Raw genomic sequence first — 17,066 nt, forward strand, 5'->3', positions numbered from 1 at the left:
TTCCCACCAGACCGAACACTATGGAGTTTATTCACCAAAAAGCTTAAAGCAAAGTGGTAGATGGAAATACCACATAGAAAACTTTAAGTATAATTTTACACTGAAGGTTGAAATCCTTAGCCTTCTTACCTGAAGACAGATGTGCAGTCTTCAGGCAGGTAATCTGACAAACTCAAGATATGAAGGTATTGACAGCCCAGGGTTCCCCAACGCAATGGCCTGTAGTGACGCCTACAAATGGGAAGACCCTTGTCATGCCGTTTCTGGTCATCTTATCAGCACTCTAGATCACAGCATAGAGTGGCAGATCACAAGACATTTAAATAAATGATCTTTGAATGGCAGATTCTAAAACTGACAAGTACAATAACAAATGATAAATTTTTCTTTTAGCACAATACGTATAGGGCTTACCTTATCCCATGCATTGTTTTAAGTACCTGTGTTAGTCATTTAATTTTCAGAACAACCCTATCATTTATAGTATTTATACATAATGGAATTGAGGAACTGAAAGGTTAACTTTCCTAAGGTCACGTAACTAATAAGTAGTGGAGTCAGGACTTGAATGCAAATACTTAGTTACTGGACTCTTTGCCAATAACTATATTACATTGCCTTTAGAGTAAATCAGGAATTTTAAGTGTGAAGAACATATTTAAAATATTATTAATATTTTCAGAGAGATAAAAGATACCATATCCGTAAAATAAGAAAAAATATTCTATGGAAGGATTCACATTAAAAAGAAATAATTAAATTAAAATTAAATAATTTCAATTTAGAAATTAAAAATACTATGGAAATCAAAAACTCAAAAGGGTAGGAGGAGGAGAATGAGGAAATCTTCAGAAAATGAGGCAAAGATAAAAAATATGAACATCAAGAAAGAAAAGATTAAAAAATCAAAGAACCAGTCCAGGATGTCCAACATCAGAATAGTAGGAGTACCAACAGAGAGAAAATAGTAAGCAGAGAATAGAAAATCAAAGAAATAATTTAAAAAAATAAGTAGAAACGAACGTCAGTTCCAAGATTGAAATTTCCCCGACCAAATAAACAGCATATTGCATGAAAGTAGAACCACTGTGATACTCATCACTGTAAAATTTCTGAACAGAACAAACAAAATTTCAACACTTAGAATGGCATTAGCTAGCTCAATAGCCACACTGGAAATTAGAAATGGAGCAATGGTTTGATAATTCTGATAAAAAATTACTTCCTGTCTAGAATTTCAATTTATAACCAGGGGAAGATATGACATGCAAAAAACAGAACTCCAACACAGAAGAGGACAAAAAAAAGTGCTCAAAATATCAATGAGAGAAGTTCCTAAGAAAATTGCATCAGGCTTAGAGGACAACCATTCAAATGCGAGTCAAGTTGTTCTCGAAGATATTTCTTTTGCAAATGAAAGTAATGCAGTAACTGATTGTTTCAGGGTATCAAGGAGAAGTTTACACATTTTGGCAAGACTAAAGGGGTTAAATCAGTGGTGAGTACTTAGAAAGCTAAGCAAATGAGACAAAAAATAGAGAAAACAAAATATTGTACAGGAAAGCAAAAATAATCATGGTAGAGAACACAGTTCAGCTGTGACTATCATGAATATAGTAAAGTAAAACTGATAGAATATTTATCTTAACTAAATTCAGAGGTTGGGGGTTGGCAAATGTGTGTGTGAGGGGTGACTGGAGGACATTATTTACTCATGTTGTGCCTAAAACTGGAAGTAAAATTTTAAAATCTCACTTTGAGCGATTATTTAGAGATAAGGAGGTTAAATATAAAAAGATTTAGCTAAAAATAAATCCTCTGGTGAAAGAAAATGAGGACAAAAAGAGTGCTGTTTTTAAAGATCATCCTTGTAGAATTTTTTGACTTTTTAATTTACAGGTATACTTGCACAAAAAAAAACTAAATTAATTTTTAAAATTTTACTCATGTTGTTATGCCTAAAAGCTGAGACACGTTTGAATATTTTTATCATCTGTGCATAAGAATAAGAAACCCCTAGGCATATCTACAATTCAGTGACTTGTTTATTTTTCTCAGAATTAATGTAGTTATTCCTTGCAATTTATTGTCAAAATCCTTCACAGTCTATAAAGGTGTCTCTGGAGCTTTAGTTGAGGGCAACATCAGAAGTTTTTGCAGTTCCTTTTAGCTGGGCTCATAAGTACTTAGAACTTATGACTATTTTCCTTGACATTCAGATGCTTTAATAATTTCACACGTTTCAGCTCCCTCGTCTTCATGATTTTATTTTGCTTTCTAGATGGTTAAGTGAGCAGAGAGAAATGCTGTATTTTAGGATGCTGATGACAGGTTGGGTTTCCCTTCAACTGGGAGACATCTCACAAAGGTGAAGTGAGATTTTCTGGTTTTCTCCAAGATTATTCCCTCTGTTATAGGAAAATTTAAGAGTTTAGCATGAACTAAAATTTGAATTAAGTTATTTCCTTAGCAAACAAAACACAAAAATTTCTTATGACAGTGCTGAGAATGACAAAAGATTTACCTTTCCAGAAATAAATCTGTGAAAAAACAAAGTAGGTTCTTTTCTCTGTAAATCTTAAGAGCAATTAATATCGCTAAAATGTTAGAAAAAGACTGTTCATAATTCCAGCATCCTAACATGATACTTACTTTTATAACTTAACTGCTAATCTTTTTGAAATTTGTATGCTACATAATTGCATAGTAAAATTTTCTTCATTTATTTTTATTTTTTTCCATTAACCTTATGCCATCAACTTTATATTTTTCTACATAGTATTCAAAATTATAATTTTAATGTCTACACATTTCTTTTACAGTCTATGCTAAAAAAGGTAGTATGTATGCGTGTTTTAAATTTATTTTTGTTTCAATAGCTTTTGGGGTACAAGTGGACTTTGGTTACATGAATGAATTATATAGTGGTGAATTCCGAGATTTTAGTGTACTCCTCACCCGAGTAGTGTATGTTGTGTCCGATATGTGGTGTTTAAATCCAACCCTGTCTCCCATACCTCTCTTCTGAGTCTCCAAAGTCTATTATATCACTCTGTACGCCTTTGTGTACAAACAACTTAGCTCCCACTTGTAATTGAGAACACACAGTGTTTGTTTTTCCATCCTTGAGTTACTTTACTTAGAATAATGGCCTTCCGCTCCATCCAAGTTTCTGCAAAAGACATTATTTCATTCCTTTTTATGGCTGAATAGTATTCCGTGGTGTATATATGCCACATTTTCTTCATCCACTCAATGATCGATGGGCATTAGGTTGGGTCCATATCTTTGCAATTGTGAATTGGGCTGTGGTAAACATGTGTGCATGTTCTTTTCATATAATGACTTCTTTTCATTTGGGTAGATATGCAGTAGTGGGATTGCTAGATTGAATGGAAGATCTACTTTTAGTTCTTTAAGGAATCTCCATACTGTTTTCGTAGAGGTTGTGCTAATTTACATTCCCGCCAGCAGTGTATAAGTGTTCCCTTCTCACCACACCCATGCCAACATCTATTGTTTCTTGACTTTTTAATAATGGCCATCCTTCAGAGCTTGCAGTGAGCTGAGATCGCACCAGTACACTCCAGCCTGGGCGACAGAGCAAGACTCCATCTCAAAAAATAATAAAAATAATGGCCATCCTCGCAGGAGTAAGGTGATATCTCATTGTGATTTTAATTTTCTTTTCCCTGATGATTAGTGAGGCTGAGCATTCATTTCATTTGTTTGTTGGCCATTTATACATCTTTTGAGAAATGTATATTCATGTAATTTGCCCACCTTTTGAAATGATTTTTGCTTTTTCTTGCTGATTTGAGTTCCTTGTAGATTCTGGAAATTAGTTCTTTTTGGGTGCATAGTTTGCAAGTATTTTCTCCCATTCTGTGTGTTGTCTGTTTACTTTGATGTTCTTTTGCTGTGCAGAAGCTTTTTAAATTAAGACGGTCCCATTTATTTATTTTTTGTTTTGTTGCATTTGCTTGTAGGGTTTTAGCCATGCATTTGTTGTCTAGGCCAAGGACCAGAAGAGTTTTTCCTAGGTTATCTTTTAGAATTTGTATGGTTTCAGGGTCTTAGATTTAATTCTTTGATCCATCTTGAGTTGATTTTTGTGTAAGATGAGAGATAGGGATCCAGTTTCATTCTCCTACATGTGGCTAGCCAGTTTCCCCAGCACCATTTATTAAATAGGATGTTCTTTCCTCGATTTGTTTTTGTATGCTTTATTAAAGATCAATGGGTTGTAAGTATTTGGCTTCATTTCTGAGTTCTGTATTCTATTCCATGGTCTATGTACCTACTTTTATACCAGTACCATACTGTTGTGGTAACTATATTCTTTAGTATAACTTGAAGTCCAGTAATGTAAGGCCTTCAGATTTCTTCCTTTTGTTTAGGATTTCTTTGGTGATTTGAGCTCTTGATTCCATATGAACATTAGCATTGCATTTTCTAATTTTGTGAAAATTAGAAAATGTTGGTGTTTTGACGGAATTGCTTTGAATCTGTAGTTTTTTGGGGTAGTATGGTCATTTCCTTTTTTTTTTTTTTTTTGTTGTTGTTGTTGTTGTTGTTGAGACAGAGTCTCACTCTGTCGCCCAGGCTGGAGTGCAGTGGTGCAATCTCAGCTCACTGCAAGCTCCACCTCCCGGGTTCACGCCATTCTCCTGCCTCGGCCTCCTGAGTAGCTGGGACTACAGGTGCCCACCACCACGCCTGGCTAATGTTTTTTTTTTTTTTTTTTTTTTTTTTTTTTTTTGTATTTTTAGTGGAGACGGGGTTTCACCGTGTTAGCCAGGATGGTCTTGATCTCCTGACCTCATGATCTGCCCACCTCGGCCTTCCAAAGTGCTGAGATTACAGGCATGAGCCACTGCGCCCAGCCAGTATGGTTATTTTCACAATATTATTTCTTCCAATCTATGAACATGGGCTGTGTTTCCATTTGTCTGTGTCATCTGTGGCTTCCTTCAGCAGTGTTTGGTAGTACCCTTGTAGAGATCATTTACTTCCTTGGTTAAGTTTATTCCTAAGTATTTTATTTTTATTTATATCTTTTGCAGCTGCTGTAAAAGGGATTGAATTCTTGATATAATGTTCACCTTCAGTGTTGTTAGTGTATAGGAGTGTTACTGATTTGAGTACATTGATTTTTGTAACCTGAGACTTGACTGAATATATTTACAAATCTAGGAGTCTTTTGGAGGAGTCTTTAGGATTTTCTAGGTATACAATCATATCATTGGCAGACAGTGATAGTTTAACTTACTCTCCTCCAATTTGGATGCCCATTATTTTTCTTTCTCTTGCCTGATTGCTGTGGCTAAAACTTCCAGTACTATGTCGAATAGAAGTGGTGAAAGTGAGCATTCTTGCTGTATTCCAGTTATCAGGGGAATGCTTTCAACTTTTCCCCATTCAGTATGATGTTGTCTGTGGGTTTTTCATAGACGGGCTTTTATTAATTTGAGATAAGTCCCTTCTATGTCTAGTTTCTTAAGAGGTTTTATTGTAAAGGGATGCTGGATTTTATTGAATGCTTTTTCTGCATCTATTGAGATGATCATATGATTTTTGTTTTTCATTCTGTTTGTATGATGTTTCACAGTTACTGATTTGTGTATGTTGAACCATCCTCACTTCCCTGGATAAAACTCACTTAATCATGGTGTATTATCTTTTTGATGTGCTGTTGGATTCAATTAGCTAGCATTTTGTTAACAATTTTTGTGTCTATGTTCATCAGGTATATTGGGCTGTAGTTTTTTAATTTTTGTTAATGTCCTTTCCTGGTTTTGGTATTAAGGTGATACTGGCTTCATAGAATGATTCGGGGAGAATTCTCTTTTTCTCAATCTTTAGGAGGATTCATACCAGTTCATCTTTGAATGTTGTGATGGTTAATATTGAGTGTCCACTTGATTGGATTGAAGGATGCAAACTATTGTTCCTGGGTATGTCTGTGAGGGTATTGACAAATTAGACTTACATTTGAGTCCCTGGACTGGGACTCAATCCAGATGGGCACAATCTAACCAGCTGTCAGCATGGCCAGAATAAAAGCAGTCAGAAGAACGTGGAAAGACTAGACTGGCTAAGACTTCTGGCCTCCATCTTTCTCCCATGCTGGATACTTCCTGCCCTCGAACTTCAGACTCCAAGTTCTTTAGATTTTGGACTCTTAGACTTACACCAGTGATTAGTCAGTGGCTTTCAGGCCTCGGCCACAGACTGAAGGCTGCACTCTCAGCTTCCCTACTTTTGAGGTTTTGGGACTCAGACTGGGTTCCTGGCTCCTCAGCTTGCAGATGGGCTATTGAGGGACTTCACCTTGTGATCGTGTGAGTCAGTTCTCCTAATAAACTCACATATACATCTATCCTGTTAGTTCTGTCCCTCTAGAGACTCTTGACTAATACAAATGTCCAGTAGAATTCAGCTGTGAATCCATCCGGCCCTAAGCTTTTTTACTGTTGTTGGCAATTTTTTTTTTTTTTTTACTGATTCAATCTCGTTGCTTGTTATTGGTATGTTCAGCATTTTTAGTTCTTCCTGATTGAATCTTGGAGAATTATATGTTTCCAGAAATGTATCCATTTCCTCTAGGTTTTGTAGTTTGTGTGTATAGGTGTTAATGGTAGTCTAGAATGATAATTTGTATTTATAGTGTCAGTTGTAACGTCTCCAGTTTTATTTCTAATTGAGCTTAATTGAAACTTTTCTCTCTTTTCTTGGTTAATCTAGCTAATGGTCTATCAATTTTTTTTGTCTTTTCAAAGACCCAGATTTTTGTTTCATTGATCTTTTGTATTTCTTTTGTTTCTATTTCATTTAGTTCTGCTCTGGTCTTTGTTATTTTTTTTCTTCTGCTACCTTTGGGTTCAGTTTGTTCTTGTTTCTCTAGTTCCTAGAGGTGTGACATTAGGTTGTTAATTTGTGTTCTTTCATAGTTTTTGATGTGGGCATTTGGCACTATAAACTTTCATCTTAGCACTGTTTTTGCTGTATCCCAGAGGTTTTAATAATTGTGCCACTATTATCCATTTCAAAGAATTTTAAAATTTCCATTGCTAATTCAAAAATCATTCAAGAGCAGACTGTTTAATTTTCATGTATCCTTATAGTTTTTGGGGTTTCTTTATAGTTGATTTCTAGCTTTATTCCAATGGGGTTTGAGAAGACACTTGATAAGATTTTGATTTTTAGAAAATTTATTGGGTGTTATTTGGTGGCATATCGTATGGTCAGTCTTGGAGAATGTTCCACATGCTGATGAGAATATATATTCTACAGTTCTTAGGTAGAATGTTCTGTAAATATCTGTTAGGTCCATTTTTTCAATAGTGCAGTTTAAGTACATTGTTTCTATGTTGGCTTTCTGTCTCAATGACCTGTTTAGTGCTGTCAGTGGACTACTGAATTCCCCCACTGTTATGTGTTGCTGTCTCATTTCTTAGGTCAAGTAGCAATTGTTTTATGAATCTGGGATCTCTCGTGTTAGATGCGTATAAATTTAGGATTGTAATATATTCTTGTTGGATTGATCCTTTTCTCGTTATATAATGACATTCTTTTTTTTTTTTGCAGTTGTTACTTTAAAGACTATTTTATCTGATATAAGAATAGCTACTCCTGTTCACTTTTGGTTTCCATTTGAGTGGAATATCTTTTTTTACCCTTTACCTTCAGTTTATATGAATTCTCATGTGTGAGGCAGGTCTCTTGAAGACAGCAGATATTTGTTTTGTGATTTTAAAATTCATTTTGCCAATCTCTATCTTTTAAGTGGGGCATTTAGGCCATTTACATTCAATCTTAATATTGAGATGTGAGGTACTGTTCCATTCATCATGTTAATTGTCACCTAGATACTTTGTTTTTCTGTTGTTTTTGTGTTATAAAACAGTTTGTATTGTTTTGTGCGTTTTTGTGTTATAAAACAAATAGTTTTATAGGCCCTGTGAGTTTTGTGCTTTTAAGAGGTTCAATTTTGATTCATATCAAGCTTTTGTTTCAAGGTTTAGAACTCTTTTAGCATTCAGAACTCCCAAATGCATTTCTTGTAGGGATGCTCTGGTAGCAACAAATTCCCTAAGTATTTATTTTTCTGAAGATGACTATCTCATCTTCATTTATGAATCTTAGTTTTCCTGGATACAAAATTCTTGACTGAGTTCTTCTGTTTAAGGAGGCTAAATATAGGACCCCAATCCCTTCTTGTAAGGTTTCTGCTATGAAGTCTGCTGTTAATGTGATAGGTTTTCCTTTATAGGGTACCTGATGCATTTGTCTCATTTCTCTTAAGAGTTTTTTCCTTCATGTTGACCTTAGACAGCCTGATGACTCGATGCCTTTGTGATGACCTTTTTGTAATCTATCTTCCAGGAGTTCTTTGAGCTTCTTATATTTGGATATCTAAATCTCTAGCAAGGCCTGAGAAGTTTTTCTCAATTATTCCCTCAATTAAATTTTCCAAATTTTTGCTTTCTCTTTTCCCTCAGGAACACCAATTATTCTTATGTTTGGCCATTTTACATATCTCATATTTCTTGGAGAATTTGCTCATTTCTTTTGATTCCTTTTTCTTTATTTTGTCTGGGTTAATTCAAAAGCATTTTCTTTGGACTCTGAAATTCTTTTTTCTATTTGTTCTAATCTATTGCTGAAACTTTCCACTATATTTTGTAATTCCCTAATTGTGACTTTCATTTCCAGAAGTTCTGATTGGTTTTTATTTAAGATATCTATCTCTTGACAAAATTTTTCACTGATACCCAGAATTATGTTTCAATTTCTTTACGTTGGTTTTCACCTTTCTCTGGTATCTCTTTGAGTAGCTTAATAATCAACCTTTTGAATTCTTTATCTGATATTTCAAAGATTTCATCTTGGTTTGGATCCATTGCTGGAGGGCTAGTGTGATAATTGAGGGTGTTACAGAACCCTGTTTTATCATATTACCAGAATTATTTTTCTGGTTCCTTGTATTTTAGGTAGATTACTTATTCTAATTATTCTTGAATTTGTTTTTTATTTGATTTTTTTAAGTTTCTTTTTTCCCCTTAAGCATGTGGTTTTAATGTTTCTTTGGTACAGTGTTTGTCCTGTCAGTAGAGAGTACTGGAGAAACAGTATAGGAGGAAGGGGCTTCTTTTCCTCTTCTGGTTTCCCTCTTGGTAATATGGCATGGCTGCCTGACTCACAGCTGCCATGTTTCTCTAATTATGATGTGTGGTCTCAGTGGGGCACATACTCCAGACTTTCACTGACACCTAGGCTAGCCGTTTTCTGTCCTCCAGTCCCAGCAGCAGCACCTCAGCAGTCTTCTTGCCATCCAGTGGATCACAGCCCCATCCCCATCAAAGAGTTGAGATCTCAGCCTGGTGCGGTGAGGCTTCTACAGATATGTTTCTTCTTTGTGATGGCTCCCTGAGCCTAGAGTTAGTGGTTCTAACTCTAGTGGTCCCTCCATCTTTTGCTATTCCTGTGTTCTTTAGAGTTCTCTGAACCTCTGATTAGTTAAGGTCGTGATCTTACTTAACAATATTTTATGTTGAAGTTTCCTCTTTAAATAACTGTTTTGTCTCCTTACTGGACCCTGACTGATAAATACTTTACTTCATTTTTCTTTCTTTCTTTTCTGGAATATGTATGTACTGTGCTTGAGGACAAGTAGGACTATATAGTTCACATTTTCTGTCAGAGAAGTGAGAAGTTAAAATACACACACACTACTCACAAACACAATGTAGCTGAAGTGTAAGTACCCATTACAAGATTAGTTAAAGGTTATTTCAACTTTGTATGTCTCCATTTGTCTACTTGTAGGTAAAAAAAAATGGTAATTTTATAGCACTATTTTGAAAATTAAATGGAAAAATGCATGTAAAATCCTTGGTGCAGTTTCTTATATACTCAGTAAACTTTAATTCTTATTGTTCTTATGATTAATATTAATTGTCATAAGTACCTCAAGAATACTTTCAATTAAGAACTTTAGTGAATTCATTGTTGTCCCATTTTCTTTCTTCCTTCATTCCTAGAAAATGAAGTATGTTATGAATATTTTTGACAAATTATAAGCTGTTTTCACATTCTTCTTCTTCTCCTTTGCCCTCTTAATCTAGTTACCATGAAATCATATTGCCATTTGCTAAGGAAGTTTTTATGATCGCTTTCAATGACCATAAAACTCACCTACTTCTCTGGCAATAGATTCTTAGACTAGTATACAAGACCACTGGAAGAATTTGCTCCTAAATTTAACGTCTTAGTTTTTCATGAGGTTTTTTATGTGCCAAGTCTTGGACATTTAAAGGCACTATCTGTGTTGCTGTTAGAGTGAAGGGGAGCATAATATTTTGCTGGTGGCCACCTTAATTTCCTTGTTTGCATCATACTTCCTGTATTAGCTAGTGAATGGCTTCCTCAGGTCTTCAGGGATCACAGCTGAGATAAGAAATTTACACACTGTGATTTCCAATTGTTTTCACCTTTCTATGAAGTGTTTTTTTCCCTTTTTCCCTATTGTGATGGGACTGTGAATTTAAATGTCATTAATTCTTTGATACATAAACCATGCCCTAAAAATTTATGATTAAAAAAAGTATGTGTGTGTATTTGTATGTATGTTTATATATATATGTGTGTATACACACACATATGTATATGTATCTTTATAATAATACATGGCAACAGTTTTCCTCTTTACCATCTTGATGGGATATCAACCCCAGATTGTTTTATCAAAGAAAAATAAAAAGAAAACCTTGAATTGATTGAATCTTTTTGAGCTTTGAGGTGTCACAAATATATCAGAGAAAATGCCTTTGAAGTATGATAGCTTACCTGGGAGGTTAATTAATTAGCTGTGGTACTTCAAGGAGAGGAATGGTCGACAAAGGTTTGTAGGAACCTGCCTATTCAGTGGAAACAATCAGGGGTAACCAGATGTGATGTCCAGAAGAACTTTGAAGTAGTGCTGCCAAATTTACCCACATCTTGTTTTCTTGGCATCTTTTCCTATTGCACAGTTCGTGCTTCCTTGTTTATTCCCTTTTTATTTTAATAATTTATTTTAGGCTTCTTCATTTTATGCCTTCCTTTTTTATTATTATACTTTATTATTATACTTTAAGTTCTAGGGTACATGTGCACAATGTGCAGGTTTGTTACATATGTATATATGTGCCATGCTGGTGTGCTGCACCCATTAACTCGTCATTTACATTAGGTATATCTCCTAATGCTATCCCTCCCCGCTCCCCTGACCCCATGTCAGGCCCCAGTGTGTGATGTTCCCCTTCCTGTGTCCAAGTGTTCTCATTGTTCAATTGCCACCTATGAGTGAGAATGTGTGGTGTTTGGTTTTTTGTCCTTGTGATAGTTTGCTGAGAATGATGGTTTCCAGCTTCATCCATGTCCCTACAAAGGACATGAACTCGTCCTTGTTTATGGCTGCATAGTATTCCATGGTGTATATGTGCCACATTTTCTTAATCCAGTCTATCGTTGATGGACATTTGGGTTGACTCCAAGTCTTTGCTATTGTGAGTAATGCCACAATAAACATATGTGTGCATGTGTCTTTATAGCAGTATGATTTATAGTCCTTTGGGTATATACCCAGTAATGGGATGGCTGGGTCAAATGGTATTTCTAGTTCTAGATCCTTGAGCAATCGCCACACTGACTTCCACAATGGTTGAAGCAGTTTACAGTCCCACCAACAGTGTAAAAGTGCTCCTATTTCTCCACATCCTCTCCAGCACCTGTTATTTCCTGACTTTTTAATGATCGCCATTCTAACTGGTGTGAGACGGTATCTCATTGTGGTTTTGATTTGCATTTCTCTGATGGCCAGTGATGATGAGCATTTTTTCATGTGTCTGTTGGCTGCATAAATTTCTTCTTTTGAGAAGTGTAGTAACCAAAATAGCGTGGTACTGGTACCAAAACAGAGATATAGACCAATGGAACAGAACAGAGCCCTCAGAAATAATACCTCACATCTACAACCATCTGATCTTTGCCAAACCTGACAAACACAAGAAATGGGGAAAGGATTCCCTATTTAATAAATGGTGCTGGGAAAACTGGCTAGCCATATGTAGAAAGCTGAAACTGGATCCCTTCCTTACACCTTATACAAAAATTAATTCAAGATGGATTAAAGACTTACATATTAGACCTAAAACCATAAAAACCTAGAAGAAAACCTAGGCAATACCATTCAGGATATAGGCATGGGCTAGGACTTCATGTCTAAAACACCAAAAGCAATGGCAACAAGGCCAACATTGACAAATGGGATCTAGTTAAACTAAAGAGCTTCTGCACAGCAAAAGAAACTACCATCAGAGTGAACAGGCAACCTACAGAATGGGAGAAAATTTTTGCCTTCCTTATTTTTCATTCAGAATTGCATATCTTGTTGTTGTGGTTTTACTCCTTTTATGCTGCATTTTGCATTAAAGCACTATCCTGTGTGCAATATAAAAGAGTGTGTCTCAGGTGGAGATAAATTCATTATTAGTAATACACAGAGAAAATACATCATTAAAAAATCAGGAAACAACAGGTGCTGGAGAGGATGTGGAGAAATAGGAACACTTTTACACTGTTGGTGGGACTGTAAACTAGTTCAACCATTGTGGAAGTCAGTGTGGCGATTCCTCAGGGATCTAGAACTAGAAATACCATTTGACCCAGCCATCCCATTACTGGGTATATACCCAAAGGACTATAAATCATGCTGCTATAAAGACACATGCACACGTATGTTTATTTCAGCACTATTCACAATAGCAAAGAGTTGGAACCAACCCAAATGTCCATCAACGATAGACTGGATTAAGAAAATGTGGCACATATACACCATGGAATACTATGCAGCCATAAAAATGATGAGTTCATATCCTTTGTAGGGACATGGATGAAACTGGAAAACATCATTCTCAGTAAACTATTGCAAGGACAAAAAACCAAACACCGCATGTTCTCACTCATAGGTGGGAACTGAACAATGAGAACTCATGGACACAGGAAGGGGAACATCACATTCCGGGGACTGTTGTGGGGTGGGGGGAGGGGGGAGGGACAGCATTAGGAGATATACCTAATGCTAAATGACGAGTTAATGGGTACAGGATATTAACATGGCACATGGATACATATGTAACAAACCTGCACATTGTGCACATGTACCCTAAAACCTAAATTTTTTTTTTTTTTTTTTTTTTTTTTTTTTTTTTTGAGACGGAGTCTCGCTCTGTCACCCAGGCTGGAGTGCAGTGGCACAGTCTCGGCTCACTGTAAGCTCCGCCTCCCGGGTTCACGCCATTCTCCTGCCTCAGCCTCTCCGAGTAGCTGGGACTACAGGCGCCCGCCACCACGCCCGGCTAATTTTTTTTTTTTTTGTATTTTTAGTAGAGACGGGGTTTCACTGTGGTCTCGATCTCCTGACCTCGTGATCCACCCGCCTCGGCCTCCCAAAGTGCTGGGATTACAAGCGTGAGCCACCGCGCCCGGCCAAACCTAAATTATAATAAAAAAAAAAAATTCAAAAAAAAAAAAAAAAAGAAAATACCTTTTTAGGACACTTTTATAAATGTGAGAGAATCAGTTTTCCTTTAGATGTCAGCATCATGGTTCCAGACCTAAGAATGTTAAACTAGTTTGCCATTTAATAAACAGAAAAAGCATAAGTATTTCAAAATACTTGAAATATTTAAAATTTAAAATTGAAATAACTTATGAAAATTAAATGACCCGGCTTATTTGTGAAGGCTCTTTTATTCTTTCTCATTTTCTTCACCTCTCTTCTATCTTCTCTGTTCTTCCAATTCCTATTCCCTTTTCTTACTTTGTTTCCATATGTATGAATATGAGAAATGACTATAGAAATATATGAGAAAATGACTATAAAAAGTCATTAATTGATGTCTATATGGATATTGCCATAAAGCTGATATTTCCTTTGTATTAATAGTATTACCAGTTATTAGTAAAAAAAAAATATTATAACTACATTGTCTTCCATTTTTTCTTTTAGCTGAGGCCTATCTTTAATATTAACTTTGTTGAATGACACACTATTAGAGAGGTATGGAGTCAAAATAAACAAGGTCTATTCACATATTAGGGCTAATGCACAGATAACCTATACATGGGGATATTTGGAACATGTCTGTACTCATTCTAAACGTCAATAGTATTTTGGTTATATACCTTTGGAGATGTGATTGATCATTGCATAATTCACCCTGATTTTAAATATTTGATTTTTCATTAGTTTCCACCTTGCTTTTTGTTTTCCTATTTGGTTCCTTTGCCTCATTGTTGAGTGTTTTGGGCTCTTGTCACCTTTTCCCTTTTTCACATAACCATATACACACTTTCTTGCATTTCTCTCCTCTTGTTTTTATTCTCTTTCCCCTTGGGATTTTTCAATGGCCAGGTATGCATCATGGTCCTGTAATATTTAATTGCAAATTTAAGCATGTCTGTCTCTGAGGTATGAGCCAAAAAATAGAAATCTTGACAGACTTTTTCATAAGGGATTGCTCTCAATGTAGTATTTCCATATCAGATCTTTTTTAATTAAAAGAATCAATAGCGTCTGATTTTGGTGTGGCAAGTGAAGATGAAGTGATGGGAATTCTGATTTTAATCAGATCTCCTTCATCTCTGCTTTACATGATAGACGTTCTTTGTTTGAGTTCAAGGTTATTTTCTCTTTGACTGAAAGAATTGTGAGACTACTTTGCCTTTCTTAATGTTTCTGGGATAGGTTTAAAGAAAAAAGAGAGGAATAAGAAAGGAATAAAAAAAGGCTACACTTGGTTTCCTTTTGGGAGAAAATGTGATACATAGAGTGAGAAGACTATAGGGTTAATTTTCATACTATATATAAAATTATACGTCTTCTGAAAACAAGAGGAATAAAGCTATTTTGTCCCCGCTTCTGGATACTTACTTTTAATTTACTTCTTGTTGATTTAGATCAGAAAAACATGACTGTCATTCTCATTTCACCCCTCCTTTTCTGAAGACAAGTGTTGTCAGTTATCATATTTCCAGTTCCTGAAAGTCTTTAAGAGTTTAACATAGGATGTGGGTTCAACTACTTTTATAAGACATCCTGACAAAAGAATGTAGTCTGGACCAATGCAATTAGACAAATGTTAACAAAAATATTCCTAATTTCTGTGCTTGCCTTTTTACTGACACTTGCAAACTTTGTTCTTTTTTTGTTCCTATTTGGGTCTCATGTTAGTCCCTTATCAGACATGCTGCTATATTTAAGTCTAATCTCAATGGGGACAGGCAAATCCTAGACGTCAGCACACCAGCTCTATTAACTATGCTATCTGAGATATCAGACCCTGTTTTTTTCTCTGCCATTCCAGTGTGGGCTCAGAAAATTGTGAGATATCCTAATCAAAGACCTGGTATAAAACGGGATGGAATATGCTGCTCAATACAGATTAAAAATTCCTTTTTGTATGAACCTATTAGAAATGTGGTTTATATAGGGCTGCTTGGCTGTCCAAAGATTATACATTTTTAATAATGTAGTTCTCAGTAAAAAACACCGTGTTTTTTATTATGTCATTTGATTTTATTTATTAAATATTTATTAAGTTTCTAGTAAATGCCATGCACTGTGCAAAGTGATACATACACAGTGGTGAACCAAACAGGTAACATTTTTGCTTTCCCTTTTTGTGAGTTTTCTTCCCTCTAACCTAATCAATGTTAGTTGGAGAATTACTGGATGGATAGAGCTTTGTTCTTCTTTATAGCATTGGCCACAATCATAGTTAAATAATTCATTGTTTAATTAGTAGTTTTACACCTCTGTTTCCTAGTAATATGTTAAGTTTATGTAGATAAGTCAACATCAGTCTTTATTTCTACTGAATCCTCACTTTTTAGCTCATTGCTTTGCAGACAGTAGAATTCAAAAATCCATGTTGAATAAATGGCTAGATGAATTTCTCAGCCTGTAATTAATAAGGCTGAAACTTGCTGTCAACATAAAATTTGCTAAAACAATGCTTCTATCTATCTATCTATCTACTATACAGAAATGATAGTTGAATTTTCTGAATAACCATATCTAGTCAGGATCAGCTTTAATCTGATGACCAGCCAGTAAAATCTTAACCAATACGCCATCAATAAAATTGCTAAATTAAGTTCCAAAGATAGCACTGAACGTAGGAAGTAAGTTCTTTTGCTTTTAACCCAGCAGGCCTTATCACACACAACACAGATTCAACAGATGTACCACCCGGGAAGGGTACAATTCCCAGCCCAAGAGAAAGGAAAGGTGTACAGTCTTCCCCATATTATTCAGGGTGCTGCATTTTCTGAAGGCAGAGAGGGTGTTAAATCGTGTTTTCAGTCTCTGCAGATCCCCAAAAGCTGACTTTTTCTTGTCTGATCAGAGAGGTCAGACATTTTATTAGCACCATGGTAGAATAATGGTAGAAAACAGTCTTCCGTTATTAGTACTGTGGTGGAATAATAGTCCCCCAAAGATATCCGCGATCTAATCTCTAGAACCTGTCAATGTGTTAGGTCAGGGTTCCCCAAGCCCCAGGCTATGGACCAGTACCATGCTGTGGCCTGTTAGGAACCAGGCTGCACCACAGGAGGAGGGTGATGGGTGAGCAAACATTACTGTGTGAGCACCACCTCTGGTCAGATCAGCAGTAGCATTAGATTCTCATAGGAGCGTGAACTGCACATATGAGAGATCTAGGTTCCTCACTTTTTATGAAAATCTAATATATGATGATCTGAGGTGGAACCATTTCATCCTGAAACCATACTCCCCTTCGCCCACGTCGGTCTGTGGAAAAATTATCTTCCATGAAACCAGTTCCTGGTGTCAGAAAGGTTGGGGACTGCTGTGTAAGGTTACATGGCTAAGGAGAATTAAGGGAAAATATGTTATTAAGGTTGACCTTGAAATAGGGAGACTATCTTGGATTATCCAAGTGGGATCATTGTAATCACCTGGGTTCTTATTAGTGGAAGAGGGAGACATAAGA

The sequence above is a fragment of the Symphalangus syndactylus genome, chromosome 17 (assembly GCF_028878055.3).
Source record: "Symphalangus syndactylus isolate Jambi chromosome 17, NHGRI_mSymSyn1-v2.1_pri, whole genome shotgun sequence".
In the NCBI taxonomy this organism is placed as follows: domain Eukaryota; kingdom Metazoa; phylum Chordata; class Mammalia; order Primates; family Hylobatidae; genus Symphalangus; species Symphalangus syndactylus.